A 21,783-nucleotide genomic window follows, 5' to 3' on the forward strand; every position below is an offset into this window, starting at 1 on the left:
CGATTTGGCGTACTTTTGTTGGCGCATCAGGCGCAAACAAAAGTACGCTGGATTTTAGTAGATACGCGCGTAGCCGCGCGTATCCGCTAAAATCCGGGATCGGTGCGCGCAAGGCTATCGATTCCGTATAGCCGGCGCGCGCCGAGCCGCGCAGCCTACCTCCGTTCCCTCCGAGGCCGCTCCGAAATCGGAGCGGCCTCGGAGGGAACTTTCTTTTGCCCTCCCCTCACCTTCCCCTCCCTTCCCCTACCTAACCCACCCGCCCGGCTCTGTCTAAACCCCCCCCTTACCTTTGTCGGGGGATTTACGCCTCCCGGAGGGAGACGAAAATCCCCGCGCTCCAGCGGGCTGCTAGCGAGCCGGGACGCAACCTGGGGGCGGGTCCGGAGGGCGCGGCCATGCCCCCGGACCGCCCCGGGCCGTAACCACGCCCCCAGGCCCGCCCCCGAAACGCTACGTCCCGCCCCAAAAACGCCACGCAGATCGGGCCCGCCCCCGACACGCCCCCCTCGGAAAACCCCGGGACTTACGCGAGTCCCGAGGTCTGCGCGCGCCGGTAGGCCTATTGAACATAGGCGCACCGGCGCGCAGGGCCCTGCTCGCCTAAATCCGGGCGGATTTAGGCAAGCAAGGCTCTGAAAATCCGCCCCTATGTTTGCATCTAATTAAATTATTTTGTAAGATCTCCAAAATCTTTGGGATCCATTCAGCCTTTCCACTGTGGGCTAGTATATAAATAGCAGCAGATATTTGGAATTTGCTGAATATCATAAAATGATTTATTCATGAAATATTTGGGGCAGACATACATCTATTTGGCATAGGTAGGAACCTTTGTTTCCAGTTTTTATTTTATCTTGCCTGGGAATTTCAATGTTATAAGAAAAGATGTCAGTGGAAAAATGACTTTGATAAAATAACACAGGAGAAAAATCACTGGAAAAGTAATATTTTCACTGATTTTATTTTTGTAATAATATAGACCTTGATTCATAAAAAAGCTATAAGTATAGCAAAAATAGTGCCGGCGATAAAAAAAAATGGGTGTGGATAGGATAATTTGCAGGCTCCAGCATCGCATAGGTCAATAATGCATGGCACATTGCATCAACTAATGGTGCATAGCGTCAGTGCATGGTGCATTGCATCAGAGTGTCTCGGATTGGGTCACCGTGTGCTGTGTCATTTTAATCAGCTGGCGTAAATTAGTGCGTGGTGCTTTATTTTTTCAGTTTATATATCCCATCTTCCTGCAGCTGCCTCTTTGAGGGTGTTTCAGGCATGGGAGAGAGAGGAGAGGAATGGTTTAGTGGGAGTAGGAGCTTTTTCTGATTCGATTACCAGAGAGCATTGTCTGGTTTTCTGTTGCCATCTGTTTCCCTTTACCTTGATCCTTTGTCTTCTTTGCTAGAATGAAAGTTTTTTTTTTGAATTGTCCAGTTTGTCTGTTTTTTGGTATGTAGGAGTGGTGGTGGAGAAGTAGTGGAGTGAGGAGCAGTGGTGTGAGTAGAGGAGTGAGGAGTGGTGTTGGTGGAAGAGTGTGGAGAAGTGTTTATTGTGAGGAGGAGAGCGGAGGATGGAGCTTGAGAGGTATGGGGAGAGAGGTGAGGAGAGAAAAGTGAGGAGGGAGGAGAGGAGATGGGAGGATAAGGGGAGGAGTGCTAGGAGGAGAAGTAGGAGTAGGAGTAGGGTCAGGGACAGGAGTAGAGATAGGCAGGAGGGAAGGGATAGGAGGAGGCAGGAGCGGGAAGGGGATAGGCAAGTGGGCGGCCAAGACCTCAAAGACATCCAAGGGCCAGATCTGGCACAACATAGCCCAGGACATCTCCCGGCACAGCAGAGTCCAACGAATCAGGGAGCAGGTGGCCCACAGGTACCAGGACATCAAGGCACAGTTGATTAGCCAAGGTGGAGGCCAGAAATAAATATATACAGGGGACCGGAGGAGAAGTCCCTTGTCCCATCATCCTCACCCCCATGGAGGAGTGCCTCATGAAAAGACTGGGACAAGATGTCTTCGAGGGCATGGCTGAGCAGCTGGACACCATGTGAGCTACAGCCAGTATTTATTTATTTATTTAAAAATGTTTATATACTGCCTTTACAATTCAAAAGAATTAATCAAAACGGTTTACAACCGACATACATAATGAATTAACTTTAAAAACAAGACCAAATAAAAGGCTAACATTAAAATAATAATACAATTAAACATTCATGCCCTACAACGTTAAACAGTGAGTGGGTTGAATCTGTAATGTTGTTTCTTATAGATATATCTGTTTAAAAAAGCTAATGACAATGCGAAAGGTGAATGAATGTTAGTTTTGGGAGTTAAAGAATAAACTGTATGTTTTCTGAAATAAGTAGGTTTTTAATGATTTTTTAAACTGTTGTGTGGAAGAAATGATATGAAGAGAGTCTGGGAGTGAATTCACCTCACCTACAAATGGGCAGGCTGCAACAGGTGTACACATCATTTGGCATAAGATGCTCACAATGCTTAAGAAGCAAAGTGCACCTCTGATGCCAAATAAAAAAACTATACTTGCTGTCATAGGTACTTATGTCTTATATTTTGTTTCCACAGCTCTCACCCACTAAGCTGCCGGACCCAGCAAGGAAGCCCCAGGGATCACCCAGAAAGCCCCAGGGACCAGCCAGCAAGCCCAAGGGACCAGCCAGCAAGCCCCAGGGACCAGCAGTGCAGCAACCCTTTTGCACAGGGCCTTCCTCATGGATACCTAGACCCAGGTGGTCAAGGAGGAGGAGAAGCAGCAGCAGCCACAGGCTCAGGAGGCATTGCAGATGCTGCAACCCTGGGTTCACTCAGCCCACTCAATCTGTCAATCTCAATCTCAATCCCTCAACCTCTCTGGCTTCATGGAGGAACACAGCCTTGTGTGGGAGCCAATAGATTCGACACAACCTCAAGCCAGCACACCATAGCACCAGCCTGAAGCACCATGCCCTCCGCAGGAGCAGCCTAGAAGCCCCATCATGCCACATTTGGAGGCCCAAATTTCTGCACTCCAAACCACTATCACAGTACTGCTACCAGCACTAGCACTAGCAGCAGCACCAGCACCAACAATATCCCCGCCACCAATAGGAGTCCATGCATGACAGGTGGTCTAGCTGGAAAGGAGGCATGGGGTACAGCTCCGACACATACAGGCAGAGCTTGTGTGCCTCAGGAGGGCAGTCAACAGGAAGAACCAACCAGATCCTGTGAGATCAGACTGCTGCAAACACGCAAAATATTACGACACTGGCCACAGCAGCAAATAGTAAGATGAACATGCTGATGCAGATCCTGCAAAGGATGCCTGAATAACCATCCCCAGCATCAATGGAGTCCACACCCCACAGTAGACCATGGGCTGACAGATGCCCGAGGGGTAGGCCCGCAAAAGACCTGCCCCCCCCCCCCCCCAAGTGGCAAGCCATGACATGGCAAGAGGCCATAAAGGACCAAAGGTGGTGGCATTGAATGCCAAATAAGAAGAGTTGTAGCAACAATCCTGGGTGGGCCCATTTACAGAGTTCTTGTGCCAGCCAGATGGAAGAAGCCTGCTGGGCCCGTCCTCACTACAGAGTTTCTGTGCCAGCTAAACAGAAGAAGTCTGCTGGGTCTGTCCTCACTACAGAGTTACTGTACCAGCTAAATGGAAGAAGCCAGCTGGGCCCTCACTACAGAGTTCCTTTGCCAGCATGCAGAAGGGATGGTCTTCTGTCAGCCATTGTTGTCCAGCAGCCTAACTCTAAAGCCCTCCTTGATGTTCTGCCCCTATTCCATCCTCCTTGATGTGGCCTCCAGTCACGGTCCAGCTGCTAACTCTTCTTATCATGTCTAATCTCCTGCTCCAAATGCTGGTGTCTCATCTCATCTTAGCTCATGCTTCTGCTGCCTCCATGCTGTGGTGTCTTATCCTGGGCCTCCTGCCTCCATGCTGCAATGTATTTTCCTGGGCCTCCTGCCTCCATGCTGCACTCTTTCGTCCTGCTGCCTCCATCTTGAACTCTGTTGTCTTAGCCCTTAGGCTGACCCCTTGAGTGCATTCTTTCAACATAGACTATCTGGGACCTTCACTTGAACTCTGCTGCCTTGGCCCTTAGGCTGTCTCCTTGAGTACTCTCTTTCAACATGGACTGTCTGGGGCCTTTTCCTAGCCATCACATAGCAAGGCTGCTTTCAGCTCCAACATTAGAACTGTACTGTAGCTATTTGGGGTGCAAGTCCACTTTCTATGTTCTTTGTTGTAATCATGTTTGTGCCAAAAGGATAAGATGCTAAGCATGTATATGTAATGATTCCAATTCAAACAAAATATGTTCAGGTCTACACAGAATATGCTGTTCATGTGATTTACAATGTTTTGTGCTATTTGCTATCTTGTCCTTGCAGAATGTGATTACCTAAGACATTGACTTTATTTTAAACAGTGGACTATATGTTTTCGCTAATAAAGTGGTCACTGGTTTGAAAAATACACTTCCTTTCACTGTGTGATTTTTGTGTTAATGGTTCACAAAGTACAAGGTTTGCCCACCACATAACCTTGCATGCTAGAATGCCCTTGCACATAGGGATGTGAATCGTTTTTTGACGATTTAAAATATCGTCCGATATATTTTAAATCGTCAAAAATCGTTAGGGCCACGATACAATACCAATTCCCTCGATTTATCGTCAAAAAATCGTAAATCGGGGGAAGGGGGAGGGCAGGAAAACCAACACACTAAAACACCCTAAAACCCACCCCGACCCTTTAAATTAAATCCCCCACCCTCCCGAACCCCCCCCCAAATGCCTTACGGAACCCCCCCCAAATGCCGTACGGAAAATGGCGCCGGCAGGAGATCGACTGCAGGAGGTCGTTCAGCGAGGGTCAGGAACCCTCTCTGAACGACCTCCTGCAGTCGATCTCCTGCCGGCGCCATTTTCCGTACGGAAAACGATTTGCGGCAGGAAATCGCTCCTTGACCCTCGCTGGACCCCCAGGAACTTTTGGCCAGCTTGGGGGGGCCTCCTGACCCCCACAAGACTTTATTTATTTATTTTATTTATAAATTTTTATATACCGCCGCTCATCAAAGATATCACGTCGGTGTACAGTGAACAGGAACTTACGCCGGAGCGTTTTACATTTAACAGAGTTATATAAGCGTTATACAATTAAAAAAGGCAAGTATATAAATATTTGAACATAAAACAAGTAGAATCTTTTACAAAAACAGAACTATCATTTAGTTGTAACTTAACTGAGCTGAATTAAAACAACACTATAGAGTAAAGAGGGTTCAAGGGGAAAAAGGTAAAAGCTAAGGGAGAGGGTTAGAGGGTGATGGAGTTCTAAATAATAAGTGGTAAGAGGGGAGCGAAAGTGCTAATCTTAAATTAGGAGCAATATGGTAGGATCATTAGAATAGGAGCAGAAATAGGAGAAGTTAGAGATGGTATATAGACAGGGGGTGTCTGGTAGAAAGGCAGGGCAGGTAAAGGAGGGGAGGACATATTTATTTCAAGTATAGGCATGTGTGAATAACCATGTCTTGAGTTTTTGCTTGAAAGTTTTGGGAGATGGCTCAAGGCGCAGTTCGGTGGGCATGGTATTCCATAACAAAGGGCCAGCAAAAGAAAGCGCTCGCGCTTTGGTAGAAGCATAGTTATATAGTTTGGGCGAGGGGGTCTGTAATGTGGCAAGGTATTGATTTCTGGTGGGTTTAATAGAGTTTTGAAATTGTAGAGTATTATTAAACCATTTCATTTCAGGATTGTGGAGGGCTTTATGGATAAGTGTTAGTGTCTTATAGTGTATGCGAGATTGAATGGGGAGCCAGTGTAAATCCTTCAAAACTGGCGTAATGTGTTCCTTTGCGTTTGTATTAGTGAGGATGCGGGCTGCAGTATTTTGCAGGATTTGTAAGGGGCGGATAGCATTTTTAGGTAGGCCTAGGAGGAGTGAATTGCAATAATCTGTTTTGGAAAACAACATGGCTTGTAAAACTGTCCGGAAATCAGATGCGTGAAGTAAGGGTTTCAATTTTTTGAGTGTATGTAATTTGAAAAAAACACTCTTTAAGGATTGCGCTGATAAATTTTTTGAGGGCCATTTGGTCGTCAATAATGACTCCTAGGTCTCGGACTTGGTGGGAGAATTGTATGTGCGTCGATGTTATTGGTGAGGTGGGAGAAGCATGTAGAGGGGTGGGAGGAGAAATGAACATGAGTTCTGTTTTTGTGGAGTTGAGGGCAAGTTGTAAGGAGGTTAGTAGATTATTGATAGAAGCGAGGGTAGTGTCCCAGATTTCAATGGCTTTGGGTATGGATTCCGTTACTGGAATAAGAATTTGTACATCATCAGCGTACAAAAAGTGAAAAAAAAGAATCTAGGGGACAGGTTTTGCCTACCCCCTACGGGGGTAGGCAAAACCTGTCCCCTAGATTCTACAGCAGATATAGCCAGATTCTACAGCAGATATAGCAAGACTTGCCAAAAGTCCAGCAGGGGTCCGGAACGACCTCCTGCGTCGAATCGTTTTGGTCTATGGCCGCCGCCATTTTGCGGCGGCCATTTTGCAAAATGGCGCCGGCTGAAGACTACACGATTTAGTGTGCCAGTTTTCCTGCTCTCCCCCTTCCCCCGATTTAGCTACGGACCGCCGCTACGGATGTAATTTAAGCTATGGACCACCGCTACGGACCCCCAGGTAATTTAAGGCATTTGGGGGGGTTCGGGAGGGGGGGGATTTAATTTAAAGGGTCGGGGTGGGTTTTAGGGGGTTTTAGTGTGCCGTGTTTTAGTGTGCCGCTGGACCCCCAGGTAAGTTAAGGCATTTGGGGGGGGTTCGGGAGGGTGGGGGATTTAATTTAAAGGGTCGGGGGTGGGTTTTAGGGGGTTTTAGTGTGCCGGCTCACGATTTTAACGATTTTCACGATACTTTACACACCCAAACGGCAACAATACGATTCCCTCCCCCTCCCAGCCGAAATCGATCGTTAAGACGATCGAGGACACGATTCACATCTCTACTTGCACATTCCAACTAGTCACCTATCTAGCAGGGAAGACCATATGGGTTAGGCCATATAACTGAACGCTCAGGATATGCTCCTAAGGAAGACAGCAAAAGCTAAAGAGGTTTTTACTGGGGACCTTCAGTATTGCCTCTTTTGCCTTCTTTACACGGCACACCCCTAGCTAACTCCTGCTTACATGAGTCTGTATGTGAGATGGACAGTAGCTAACTGCCCAACACAGTATATTGTGTACATGTAGAGCTTGTATGATGTTAAGGGGAAGTTAGAGTCATCATCACACAAGCCTTGTTCTTCAACCCCCTCACTTATGTCATGACTCAAAGGCAATCTGTACCCAACCATTTGTACCTTTCACACTAAACCAAACATGATGTCCACTTGCTGATAGCTGGAACTGAGTATCAGCCTCTGTATGACAATTAGGGAGGAGGAGTTGGGGAGTATTGTCATGTTGAGAATGTCCACAGGCAAACAGCAGAGGCCTAGAGGGCTACTGCTGCTTGGGACGAGGCAGACCTCCTCAGACTTTCTGTCACCCCTGTACTGGCATGGATTGGGGATCTATATAATGGGGCGGATTTTCAGAGCCCTGCTCGCGTAAATCCGCCCAAAACCGGGCGGATTTACGCGAGCAGGGCCCTGCGCGCCGGGAAGCCTATTTTACATAGGCCTCCCGGCGAGCGCAGAGCCCCGGGACTCGCGTAAGTCCCGGGGTTTTCGGAGGGGGCGTGTCGGGGGGGCGTGTCGGGGGCGGGGCCGAACCACGCGGCGTTTTCGGGGCGTGTCGGGAGCGTTCCGGGGGCGGGTCCGGGGGCGTGGCTACGGCCCGGGGCGGCCCGGGGGCGTGGCCGCGCCCTCCGGACCCGCCCCCCGGTCGCGTCCCGGCGAGCAGGAGGCCCGCTGACGCGCGGGGATTTACGCCTCCCTCTGGGAGGCGTAAATCCCCCGACAAAGGTAAGGGGGGGTTTAGACAGGGCCGGGCGGGTGGGTTAGGTAGGGGAAGGGAGGGGAAGGTGAGGGGAGGGCAAAGGAAAGTTCCCTCCGAGGCCGCTCCGATTTCGGAGCGGCCTCGGAGGGGACGGGGGTAGGCTGTGCGGCTCGGCGCGCGCCGGCTATACAAAATCCATAGCCTTGCGCGCGCCGATCCAGGATTTTAGTGGATACGCGCGGCTCCGCGCGTATCTACTAAAATCCAGCGTACTTTTGTTTGCGCCTGGAGCGCAAACAAAAGTAGGCTATTCGCGCTCCTTTTAAAATCCGCCCCAATATGTGCAAGGTAAGGATGAACTTACAGATAGTATCCAGAGATCCCAAAGGGAGACCACTGCAGGGATGGCAGTTTGTGGAAGTTCACCTGGTCCCAATCAGCAGCAGCAGCACACTTCTAGGCTCTCTGCTCTTCATCTGTGGACATTCTCGACAAGATGCTACTCCCTCACTCCTCCTCCCTAATTGTCACTCAGCAGCTGACACTCTGTTCTAACTGTAACCAAGTACATAGTGGTATCGAAGGGAAAGGTTGGTTAGTGTACAAGTGAAGCGCTGAAAGTGCTAAGCAAAACCTGTCCCCTAGATTCTACAGCAGATATAGCCAGACCATCTCTTTGTATGCACAGGAAAGCTATTGACCTGCATATAACAGAAGGAAGGTAGTCTACCCTGCCAGCGTATACAGAGGATAGAGTGAGAGTCAAATGATGCAGGCTGGGGTGGCAGCCTCTGTGTATACTGTGCATGATATGATCAACAGAGAGGAGGCTAAGGAGACTAGTGACTGGAAAAAGAGACTCTCAAATAGGACTGCTGCCAGGCATCTGGCACCTGCCAAGCAAACCCCCCCCCCCCAATACACACACATCCCCCTGCACCGGGTATTTCACTACATGCTGCCACTAAACCCTCATCCAAACCATTCATCTGAATCAGGCTAACATCGATGCCATTAGGTGATATTTGCCATTCCACGTTCCTGCCATCCCAGCATGCCCACATTCAGATGAGAGCTTCTTAACACCCATTTCCTCCCTCCCTAAAGTGGCAAGTCTCAGTGACAGCTTAAACTCTGGGTAGCCTGCACCCCCCCCCCCCCCTAATAACTGGATTATTAGGCCCACTCCAAGTACTAGGAGGAAAAGCTTTCGTGGCGAGGGGGGGGGGGGGTGGAAGGTGTGCATTACATGCAAATGTCAACTAATATGCACACTTGTAAGACTGCATATTTGATGTGTCACTCTGTCAAGTTTCACACCTCCGCTCCTCTCTCAACTCTAGGTATAAACAATGAGTGGACAAGGGGAAATTTTAAAGTACAAGGCCTGAGGCCATGCATACTGCAGCCCATACAGTCCATTCTCTGAGGCGCCCCTTCTCAAGAGTGGAAGCACTCGATCACGGCTGTCCAAAAGCAGTGTGTGCAAAATGAATGCACACACACTGCTTGTTCTGGGGTATGGATTGCTGTGGTAAGGGAGGGACCACTGAATGCAACAGCACTCCAAGAGATAGATACTAACAGAGGGTAACACAGCATGTCACTCACCGAATTGCAAACTGACACACTTAACTTTTGAGTACGGACTACCTGCAGCACTTCGTGCACTTATACATGGGCAATGCATATGTTCCTGGAATGTTTGTCATCAAACAATAGGGATGTGCAGAAGGGACGGATTCATCCGATTCGGTATTCGTATTTGTCGGGACCCAAATACGTTGCATTCGTTTTCATAGGGGGAAATCCGATTCGTCCATTAGTTGAATTCGGTATTCGTTTTCCATTAAAGTTGGGAAATAAAAAAACAACCTACCCAACCCTTTAAATGTAATTAACTACAACCGCCCACCCTCCTGACTCCCCCAAGACTTGCCAAAAGTCCCTGGTGGTCCAGCGGGGGTCCTGGAGCGATCTCCTGCATGCGGGCTGTCGGCTGCCAGTATTCAAAATGGCACCGATAGCCTTTGCCCTTACTATGTCACAGGGGCTACCAATGTCATTGGTCGGCCCCTGTCACCAGCGCCAGCTTGTGCTCCTACCATGTGACAGGGGCCAACCAATGGCACCGGTAGCCCCTGAGACATAGTAAGGGCAAAGGCTATTGGTGCCATTTTAAATACTGACAGCCGACGGCCCGAGTGCAGTACATAAGAACATAAGAACATAAGAAAATGCCATACTGGGTCAGACCAAGGGTCCATCAAGCCCAGCATCCTGTTTCCAACAGTGGCCAATCCAGGCCATAAGAACCTGGCAAGTACCCAAAAACTAAGTCTATTCCATTTAACCATTGCTAATGGCAGTGACTATTCTCTAAGTGAACTTAATAGCAGGTAATGGACTTCTCCTCCAAGAACTTATCCAATCCTTTTTTAAACACAGCTATACTAACTGCACTAACCACATCATCTGGCAACAAATTCCAGAGTTTAATTGTGCGTTGAGTAAAAAAGAACTTTCTCCGATTAGTTTTAAATGTGCCCCATGCTAACTTCATGGAGTGCCCCCTAGTCTTTCTACTATCCGAAACAGTAAATAACCGATTCACATCTACCCGTTCTAGACCTCTCATGATTTTAAACACCTCTATCATATCCCCTCTCAGTCGTCTCTTCTCCAAGCTGAAAAGTCCTAACCTCTTTAGTCTTTCCTCATAGGGGAGTTGTTCCATTCCCCTTATCATTTTGGTAGCCCTTCTGCGTACCTTCTCCATCGCAATTATATCTTTTTTGAGATTCGGCGACCAGAATTGTACACAGTATTCAAGGTGCGGTCTCACCATGGAGCGATACAGAGGCATTATGACATTTTCCGTTTTATTCATCATTCCTTTTCTAATAATTCCCAACATTCTGTTTGCTTTTTTGACTGCCGCAGCACACTGAACCGACGATTTCAATGTGTTATCCACTATGACACCTAGATCTCTTTCTTGGGTTGTAGCACCTAATATGGAACCCAACATCGTGTAATTATAGCATGGGTTATTTTTCCCTATATGCATCACCTTGCACTTATCCACATTAAATTTCATCTGCCATTTGGATGCCCAATTTTCCAGTCTCACAAGGTCTTCCTGCAATTTATCACAATCTGCTTGTGATTTAACTACTCTGAACAATTTTGTGTCATCTGCAAATTTGATTATCTCACTCGTCGTATTTCTTTCCAGATCATTTATAAATATATTGAACAGTAAGGGTCCCAATACAGATCCCTGAGGCACTCCACTGTCCACTCCCTTCCACTGAGAAAATTGCCCATTTAATCCTACTCTCTGTTTCCTGTCTTTTAGCCAGTTTGCAATCCACAAAAGGACATCGCCACCTATCCCATGACTTTTTACTTTTCCTAGAAGCCTCTCATGAGGAACTTTGTCAAACGCCTTCTGAAAATCCAAGTATACTATATCTACCGGTTCACCTTTATCCACATGTTTATTATCGCTCGAGGACCCCCAGTGGACCACCAGGGACTTTTGGCAAGCCTTGGGGGGGGGGGGTGTCAGGAGGGTGGGGGTTTTATTCATTAATGATACGTTGCATTCGTGGGGGTTCATCATACGTTTCGGGAACCCACGAATGCAACGAATAGAGACCTATACGTTGTGGATTGCGTATTCATTCAGAACGAATGCACATCCCTATCAAACAATGTTGATGTCTGTGGCTGCTTGTCTATAACTGCTAATGAAGTAGTCTGAATCCTTTCTTGGCACTGATTATCTATACCTTGCCACATAAAACACATCTGTCAAAGGCATATATGTCTGAGGTACTGACATGGGCCCCTCAAGGCCTTAGGTGGCACTAAATGCGTGTCTGGCAAGAGAGAAATATAGAAAGGCCATCAGCTATCATGCCAACCACATGAGACCTCTGGATGCAGTAGGCCTATACATTCAGCACTGTGCCCCGTGTACTATGGAAGCAGTATGTAGGCTCAAGAAGTCATCAGCTGACAACAGTTCTCTAGCCTTAATCTATACACAGAGCATATCATTGAGAGTGTAGGAGCACACCTACCCTGCTCACCACTAACTGTAAAAGTGACTTACACCACATGAGGTACAGCGTAGAGGACAGCAGCACTTCCTGATTCCCCACAAGTTGTGGCAGGCATGTGGATTAGCAAGGACCTGCAACCCTTAAACCACAGAAAGCACATGGAGTGACATTGGCAATGGAACAATCTGCAAGCTGTTTGGTGCTGGAGTGCTCAGCCTATGTGCTTTAAGGGTCGTCACAGATCGCACCAGGACTGTAAGAGATACTTGCTATTGCTCAAAGCAATATAATCTGCATATTTTCTGGGTACATACATACATACATACAGCTGCACCAAGGGGCTTGCAGCACCCTGACATCTCAATATCTCTGTAAGGTTAGCTGTGATGACTGAGTTGAAAGCAAGAAGTTCAAACACTCCTAACCACTGGCTTCTATTACATCAACCTTTGTTCAGGAGAGATGTGTGTGCTTTTAGAGTCATTAGAAACTATATGGTGAATGTGACATCTCCAAGGTCATAGGAAATTACAAGTGAAGGCTGGTCACCATCTGATTCCCAATCCTGCCTTCACAGAGCCAGACATGCATCCTGGTGTAGGCTTGCTAAGGACCCAACCGAACCTACATTACATCACAACGGCCAAGGCCCTCACCTTCTGCACATTATAATTTACAAATTGCATAGGTAGGTGTAGTACGATGCATGTGTTTTGGGGTGCATGCAATCACCAAGAGGTATGCTACCCTGGAAGGACCTGTGCCCATTGTGGGAATGGCACTAGGTAGCACAGGCACTTTACCCAAGGCTATAAGGGAAGGCGTGCTACTAGAGCTCTCTGATGCCAGTAATAGGGTTGCCAACTGGCTTCAATTTTCAGGACAAGTAAATCCTATCCTGATTTGGAACACATTACATGCATGGATTTCATCAGATTTCCCTATATGTTTTCCCAGCAAAACCAAGACTATCAATACCTGCATGCATGGGAGTAAGACCATGACTGGATGAACTTATCCTGGAAATCTGGATCCAGATGGAAAACCTAGTAAACAGTGGCTCTGAAACTGGTGAAACAGTGGTGTCAACTGTGTCTTGGCATGCCCATGTGACAGTAAGCTGACCTGGTACAGGTGTATAACTTCACATAAGAAGGTAAGTGTATATCTTTCTGATGTGGAAGCACTCCTGCCAAATTTCAGCCAAATCGATGGCAGGCAAGAGAGCCACTGATTTATGTGGTAGGAAAGCTCTTCCATTTGAAGAGTGAGTGGAAATGGACCTATTTCAGTGTGATGCAACAAGTGGCTGCTTCAGCTTGTTTTAGTCCATCCTCAAAATTTGTAAACCTTTCCATCAGAGTTGGTTTTCTTCTCTGTATAATTTCCTAAGTGATGGAATATTGAAGAAAGCAGTATACTTACACATCTCTATACAGAATGTTTGCCTAACACTGATATTTGAGTGGCCAAACCATATGTGTTTTCTGTCACACAGTGACCCAGACAGAGAATAAGTGAAAGAAAGATGATAGTGAGGAGAGCAGCAGCTAACAGACTCTGGAAGGGGATGCAGTAAGTGAGGTCTATCAGGTAAAGTAGTGTTGTATAAAGTTTTGGTGAAGCTGGCTGCTACACAGCGTGGTGTCGTCAGCTCTTGCAGGGATACAAGGGGGATCTGGCGGAGATTTGGAAGCATATTCATTCATTGTCCATGGCGTAGAATGAGATTATGGAACACACAACAGAGCAGCAAGCACTATATATCCAACTTTGGGTGGGGCATACATTAAAGATCCACCCATCTTGTCCAAACAGCGAAATTGACTTTTGAGAACTCCGAAGGTGTGTTCGATGACACAGTGGGTAGCACATAAGGTCTCGTTGTACCTCATCTCTACCGTTGTGTTGGGAATGGCAATGGGGAGGGGGGGGGGGGGGGAAGCCAGGTCCTGAAACCATACCGAGAATTTTCTGCAACAAAGACAGAGTTAAGCAATCAATCATAGCATTGTCACTTGCAGATCTGGCTTGCAAACCACAGCACCCTATAAGACTATATAAGGTAGCCTGTACCTTTCCCTGAGCCTTAAAGGCTGATTTACCTAGCCTACAGGCCTGGCGTGATTGGGTGTGCATACCATGCATTTGCACGGAATGGCACACCTGGGGGAGATGGCGAGCCGGCGACAGCCGGAGAGGCCGCAGTGCTGCCGGCATGTGATGAAGGAGAGAGGGTGCAAGTTGCTGGTGAGGCCCATCTTCCATTTGCCTCACCAGAGACACTCCAGCTCATCTGATTGGCTGTAGGCAAACAGGAAGTAGAACTGGAAGGCAGACAAGCTACTTACTTTGAAGTTAACAATGTAGCTCTTCTATGCCAGTGCCTTATGAGGAGGAGCAAAAGAGATGAGAGTGGGGCTGAGGGGTATCTAGGGGGCAAGAGAGGAACAAGGGGGGGGGGGGGGGAATGGGCAGCATCCAAGGGGAAAGAGAGAGACGCTGTGGCACCAACTCTGCTCCTGTCCCCCCCTCCACCCTGGGAGGACTCTCTCTGATTTGGCAGAGTGGCTGTGGCTGCAGAATGGAGTAAGGCACCTTTTCTTGGTGGCCCTGGCAATAACATCGGGCATTCATTACACAGCATTACACAGCAAAGACGTCCCGGGACAGACCGCAGCCCCGGTGTGTGCTGTCAGCATCTCCCTGCCTTACAATGGAATCTCCTAGACTGGCACCCTCCCGCTTCCCAGCTGAGATAAGGTGCGGTGGGTAAGGGGCTGAGGCAGCCGCTTCGTGCAGGCTCCCACTGAGGCCCGGACAGAAAGCTGCGGCCTGAGAACCTCCAGAGCAACTCTCACTCTGCAGCCCTTCAGTGGGGATGGGGGAAGATAATCCATAAGTGCAGCTTTATAAGTCAGTATTTCAGTTGGCATTAATGTGTAGGAAGAAAACGGGGTAAGCAACAAACAAGGGATGCCACAAGAGTGTCTTTCTCAAATTTAATCAAGGAGACGTAAAAAATTATTGCCCGACTCTGGCCGAGTTTCGCCACATGTGGTGGCTGCCTCAGGGCCTACAAACAAACATATAAAGTGTTTAATAACATAAATATAAAACATAAATAATTAAAACAAATTACAATCAAAAAATAATTAAAATCAAAACATCAGAAAACATAAAACCAATACATAAATAAATACATAAATAGAAGAAATCAAAAATGACAATGGGAACAATGAAAAGGACCAAAATTCAAAAGCAGCACCAACTGAAATAAAACAGAGCAAAAAATCAGCAGATAGTACCTGAATAATCTGAAAACAATGTTCAAGCGATGGTCTGGATAGAGTCAACAATAAAAATTCATCTGTATTGGAATAAATAAAGGTCAGCCATAAAGCATCAGAAGAAAAACATCAGTATCAATTAGAATCATAGAATACCCCTTAATTTTAGGAATACATATTTTTAAAAGGAAACAATTCTCATTGCACAAAAATAATTTGGAACAAAAAGTGTTTCAATGCCAGACTAAGAGTATGACAAATCTTGTATGTATATGTATTAAATGTATATAAGAAATGTATCTAACAAGCAGTTCAACCACACGTGGAGAGCAAATGGGTTCTGTGAGTGAAAGTGAATCTTTAATTGACTAAAAAAATGACAGCATATCCTGATTGCAACAGCTATATTAGCTATATTAGTCTCATCTAGTTGAAATGTTTATAAACTACTTATATGACAAGCCTTAATTTAATATATATTGCCAAAAAAGGGGGGGATCCGATCTAGGAATAGCATCTATTGACATAGGGGGGGGGGGGGGGTAAACAGAAGGACTGAACTAACGTATTACATAAAACAAATGAAAAACAGATGGAGGAAAAAATGTTTTAAATGAATACCCAGTGTACCAATTTACCAATATAAGTGAAAAGTATTGTGCTGACAATAAATGCGGGGTGAAAAACGACTTATATTTAATGTATTCGCCAACAGTGTGTATCTCCTCTCAATGATAAATAAAAAGTGAGTGCCGAAACAAACGCCATTTTGAGCCTAAATTTGGTGCCAAAATTGTGCGAATCAATATAAGGGTGAGGTTAGATCACTATCGTAAATATGAGGAGGGGTTCTCTATTGAGAGTGTAATATCATGAATGAGGGAAAGGTTATCTATTGACAAATATATCGAACGGTGTGCATGTGTATAAAAGAAGGTTTTTAAGGATTATTTATAACAAAGTGCAAGTTGTTTGTTAAAATTTGCTCGTGTAATTTAAGTGTCACAAACAGCTAAAGAACGAGTGTACACCTCTGTGATTGTTCTAAAAATAAAACGGCAAAAAATGACTGTAGTTGGTGAATTTAAATTCCAAAAAATGACTGTTGTTGATAAATTTAAATTCAAAAGAAAGGATTAAAAATGATACACTAATGCTGAAGTATGTCAGAAGCACATTCAGTAAAAATGTTTACATAAAATCATAAGAAAAGAAAAAAGAATAGATGGGTAGCTCCGATAGACTCAACTGCATGCAACAAATCGACACGGAGGAAAAAGGCGAATAACTACTCTTAATGTCAAAGTATACTTCATCACAAACATGATATCGGCAAATGCCCCAATATATTCAATCAATCTGAATGAATGCAAAAAAATGGAGTGCTCACAAGGTAAAAGTCAACTTACATCTCATGAATACGCCAACAGTGTACGTCTCCTCTGGATGAACAGTAAGAACTAAACGCCTACTAAGACGCCATTTAAACATGAATTTGGCGCCAAAATGTGTCAAATTAACATATGGGTGGAGTAAGAATACTGACGTCATTGTAAGGAGGGATTACCTATTGAAAATTATGATGATGTAAGTGTTGTTTAAATCAAAAAATGTTTTAATGATAAACAAAACCTCATACACAGAGAAAATATTTTATATTAAAGACAATTAAATTGTGTGAATTATAAACAAAATTCACGCGTACTGAAGAGGGGCCACACATACTAAAAAAATCATATAGCAATATATATTTTTTTAGTTATTTTCCTATTTATGAATAATGATAAATGTAACGTAAAAAATAGGGGAATTGTTCTTTTTAAAAAAAAAAAATTTTTAACATATTGGCGAGGTTGGAAAAAGAAAGGACGTGGGGGATGCTATACTAATGCTAATAAAAACAAAAATTTGAAAAGATAAGAAAAAATAAAAGACTAATGTTGGGAAGCAAAAATATGATAATAACATGAGTCAAAAAGTGGGCAACTGCAAATAACTCAACTGTATGAGATAAAATAGCATATGAAAAAAGCAGATAAATAAAAACAACATAGTAAACGATTGTAAAAAAATCTGTTGTAGAATAAATATTGTTTTGGACCAAGCCGATAAAAATTATGTAGAATGAAAACATCATAATAAACTATTGTGAAAAAATCTGTTGTAGAATAAATATTGTTTTGGACCATGCTGATGCCCAACTTATCCAGAGTGCCCAAATGGTAGACAGATTTATCTCAAATGTGAATCGTGTTGGCAAAAAAACAAAATTGTAGAAAGTACAATATGCAGGGTAAAAAATATTAAATATTAATTATAAAAAGGTGTTTTCTTTAAAAAATGTATAGGGGCTAAAAAACAGATACTGATAAAAGAAACTTAAATATAGCTGACCATACACAAATGAAATAAAATAAGCATATTAATGGAACCTAAAATTATAAATAATTATAAAAAGACAGACAAATCTGTTTCATTATTCAGACCATCAGGTGTCACTGTTTTAAAATCAAAAATATATCTTTGTTCGAGTTGTAATAATAATAGATCAAAGTCACCTCCTCTCTGATTGGGTGAAGGTTGTTGTACCACACAAAACCTGTAATCTTCAAACTTGTGTTTTTTGAGAATGGAGTGATCTACTAAAGGTTTGGCAGGCACTAATCTGTTGATGTTGCTTCTGTGTTCAATGATTTTTTTATTTAGTTCCCTCACAGTTTTCCCTATATAAATCAGATTACATGGACAAAACACAGCGTATATAACTCCTTTACTTTTGCAATTTGTAAACGAAGTCAAGTTAAAATATTTTGCCAGGTATTGTCAAAACAGATGTTCTCATATTTACTTTGCATACTGAACACCTCCCACAAGGGCGATGGCCAGGTGGTCTGATGTCCTTATTGTGTTTAACCGGTAAGGCAGATGGAGCTAACAAATCTCTAAGGTTCTTGTCTCTTTTGTTTGCGATCAATAAATCCTTATCTTTAAAAGCACTTAAAACCTGTATTATTGGCCAATGTTTCCTTAAAATTGTTATAATTTTATGGGACATAGAAGTGTAAGTGATCGGACAGACAATACGTGATGTGGATTTTTTCTCCTTTTTCTTTAAAAGTTCTGAACGATTTTGATTACGTGCCTTCTGATATCCCTTGTGAATATATTCCTTTGGATAGTTTCTATCACTAAATCTTGTTGCCATTTCTAATGCTCTTTTTTCAAAAATAGTGTCATCAGCACACAGTCTACGTAATCTCAAAAATTGAGAGTACGGAAGGTTCTGTATTATGGCAGCTGTTAAAATGCAAAAGTTTGTTTGTATCAGTTGCTTTTCTAAAAATGTCTGTACTGAATACCCCATCACGCAAAATTACCTGAATGTCTAAAAATGATATACTTTGCTTGTCATGGCTAATGGTAAATTTCAGATTGGAATCAAGGGTATTTAACCATGTATGAAATCGTAAAAGTGATGCACTATCTCCTTTCCACAACATAAAAATATCATCGATATATCTTTTCCATAAAACAATATTATCAATAAAATCATGATCTTTTAAAAACATCTGTTCGAACATGGCCACATACAAATTTGCAACAGATGGGGCCATTGTGGACCCCATCGCGACTCCTTTAATCTGCTGATAGATGTTCTTATTAAACTTAAAAAAGTTTTTCTTAAGAGCTATTTGTGCCATACTAATTAAAAATTCATTTGGAATACGCTTGTGTGTCTTTCTTTCTATTAACACCTTTTGAATGATATCTAAAGCATCTGATTGTGGGATATTTGTGTATAGGGATTCTATATCCATAGTCACTAAAATTAAATCTTCTCCAGAATTGGTTATGTCTTCTAAAATTGTAATAAAATGTGATGAGTCTCTTATGTAGGAAGGCATGTGTATCATAAGAGGTTTGAGAAAGGCATCTATAAATGTGGATAAGGGTTCTAAAAGTGACCCTATAGCTGACACAATCGGTCTTCCAGGTGGATCAGTTAAAGATTTATGAATCTTTGGCAGTATATATAAAGTGGGCATCCTAGGGTGATCAACCCTCAAGAATTCTAATTCTTTCTTGGTTAAAAAACCTCTGTTCCCTGCTATTAGTAACAAATTATCAATTTCTTTTTTTATTTTTTCTGTTGGATCCTTCTCGAGTTTTGAATAGAACGACGTGTCGGACAACTGTCTATTAACTTCGGCTATATATTTCTCTAAATCCATAATCACGATGCATCCTCCTTTATCTGCTCCTTTAATAACTATCTCTGAATCTGCTTTCAAGCTCTTAATGGCTGCATTTTCTTCTTTGGTCATATTGAAATATTTGTTCTTCGTACCTTTCTCTTCTAATTGTTGTATATCCTTAACAACAAGTGTTTCGTATGTATGAATAATTGGATTAACCACTCCAGGCGGTATCCATTTACTGTGTTTCTTAACAATGGATTGATCCACACTAGGATTGTTCTCAGTTCTCGAGAAAAATTCTGTTATTTTTAATTTTCTAATGAATTTGAAGAGTTCAGTTCTGGTGCGGAATGCATCGTAGTATGGTGTGGGAACAAAGGAAAGACCTTTATTTAATGCACTGATCTGATGTACGTCAAGTGTTTTGGATGAAATATTGATAACTCTATTATTACATTCTGAATTAGATGTCATAATTTCTAATAGCGGTTGAAGTTGTTGTTGTGATTGTTGTTGTAGTTGTGACTGCCGTTGTCATTTTTTGGAATTTAAATTCACCAACTACAGTCATTTTTTGCCGTTTTATTTTTAGAACAATCACAGAGGTGTACACTCGTACTTTAGCTGTTTGTGACACTTAAATTACACGAGCAAATTTTAACAAACAACTTGCACTTTGTTATAAATAATCCTTAAAAACCTTCTTTTATACACATGCACACCGTTCGATATATTTGTCAATAGATAACCTTTCCCTCATTCATGATATTACACTCTCAATAGAGAACCCCTCCTCATATTTACGATAGTGATCTAACCTCACCCTTATATTGATTCGCACAATTTTGGCGCCAAATTTAGGCTCAAAATGGCGTTTGTTTCGGCACTCACTTTTTATTTATCATTGAGAGGAGATACACACTGTTGGCGAATACATTAAATATAAGTCGTTTTTCACCCCGCATTTATTGTCAGCACAATACTTTTCACTTATATTGGTAAATTGGTACACTGGGTATTCATTTAAAACATTTTTTCCTCCATCTGTTTTTCATTTGTTTTATGTAATACGTTAGTTCAGTCCTTCTGTTTACCCCCCCCCCCCTATGTCAATAGATGCTATTCCTAGATCGGATCCCCCCCTTTTTTGGCAATATATATTAAATTAAGGCTTGTCATATAAGTAGTTTATAAACATTTCAACTAGATGAGACTAATATAGCTAATATAGCTGTTGCAGTCAGGATATGCTGTCATTTTTTTAGTCAATTAAAGATTCACTTTCACTCACAGAACCCATTTGCTCTCCACGTGTGGTTGAACTGCTTGTTAGATACATTTCTTATATACATTTAATACATATACATACAAGATTTGTCATACTCTTAGTCTGGCATTGAAACACTTTTTGTTCCAAATTATTTTTGTGCAATGAGAATTGTTTCCTTTTAAAAATATGTATTCCTAAAATTAAGGGGTATTCTATGATTCTAATTGATACTGATGTTTTTCTTCTGATGCTTTATGGCTGACCTTTATTTATTCCAATACAGATGAATTTTTATTGTTGACTCTATCCAGACCATCGCTTGAACATTGTTTTCAGATTATTCAGGTACTATCTGCTGATTTTTTGCTCTGTTTTATTTCAGTTGGTGCTGCTTTTGAATTTTGGTCCTTTTCATTGTTCCCATTGTCATTTTTGATTTCTTCTATTTATGTATTTATTTATGTATTGGTTTTATGTTTTCTGATGTTTTGATTTTAATTATTTTTTGATTGTAATTTGTTTTAATTATTTATGTTTTATATTTATGTTATTAAACACTTTATATGTTTGTTTGTAGCCCCCGAGGCAGCCACCACATGTGGCGAAACTCGGCCAGAGTCGGGCAATAATTTTTTACGTCTCCTTGATTAAATTTGAGAAAGACACTCTTGTGGCATCCCTTGTTTGTTGCTTACCTACGGTTTCACTGGATCGCCTACCCTGCTGTTTTTTGGGAAGAAAACGGGGGACAGTTGCAAAATATTTCCCCTGTTGGCTCCTGCAGATTGCAAGGTTTGGTTTTTTTTAAACTACACAGTTTCTTTCTGCTCCTTTGGGCTTCCAGCTCTGTCTACTAGTCCAGCTCAGTCTACTAGTATGTAGTGCTACAGAAATGTTAAGTAGTAATTACTTTATGAAATGCCCCAACTCTCTTGACCTGTATGTTTGTCTTGATTAGATTTGTAAGCTCTATTGAGA

At 43.2% G+C, this 21,783-nt stretch overlaps 1 protein-coding gene across 1 annotated transcript in view; it reads right to left on the reverse strand.

The window, feature by feature from the left end:
• The window catches only part of LMNTD1 (lamin tail domain containing 1), a 1,277,316-nt gene that overhangs the window by 818,586 nt on the left and 436,947 nt on the right, over window positions 1-21,783 (reverse strand). The window lies entirely within an intron of this gene.

This window comes from Rhinatrema bivittatum, chromosome 4 (genome assembly GCF_901001135.1).
Source record: "Rhinatrema bivittatum chromosome 4, aRhiBiv1.1, whole genome shotgun sequence".
In the NCBI taxonomy this organism is placed as follows: Eukaryota; Metazoa; Chordata; class Amphibia; order Gymnophiona; family Rhinatrematidae; genus Rhinatrema; species Rhinatrema bivittatum.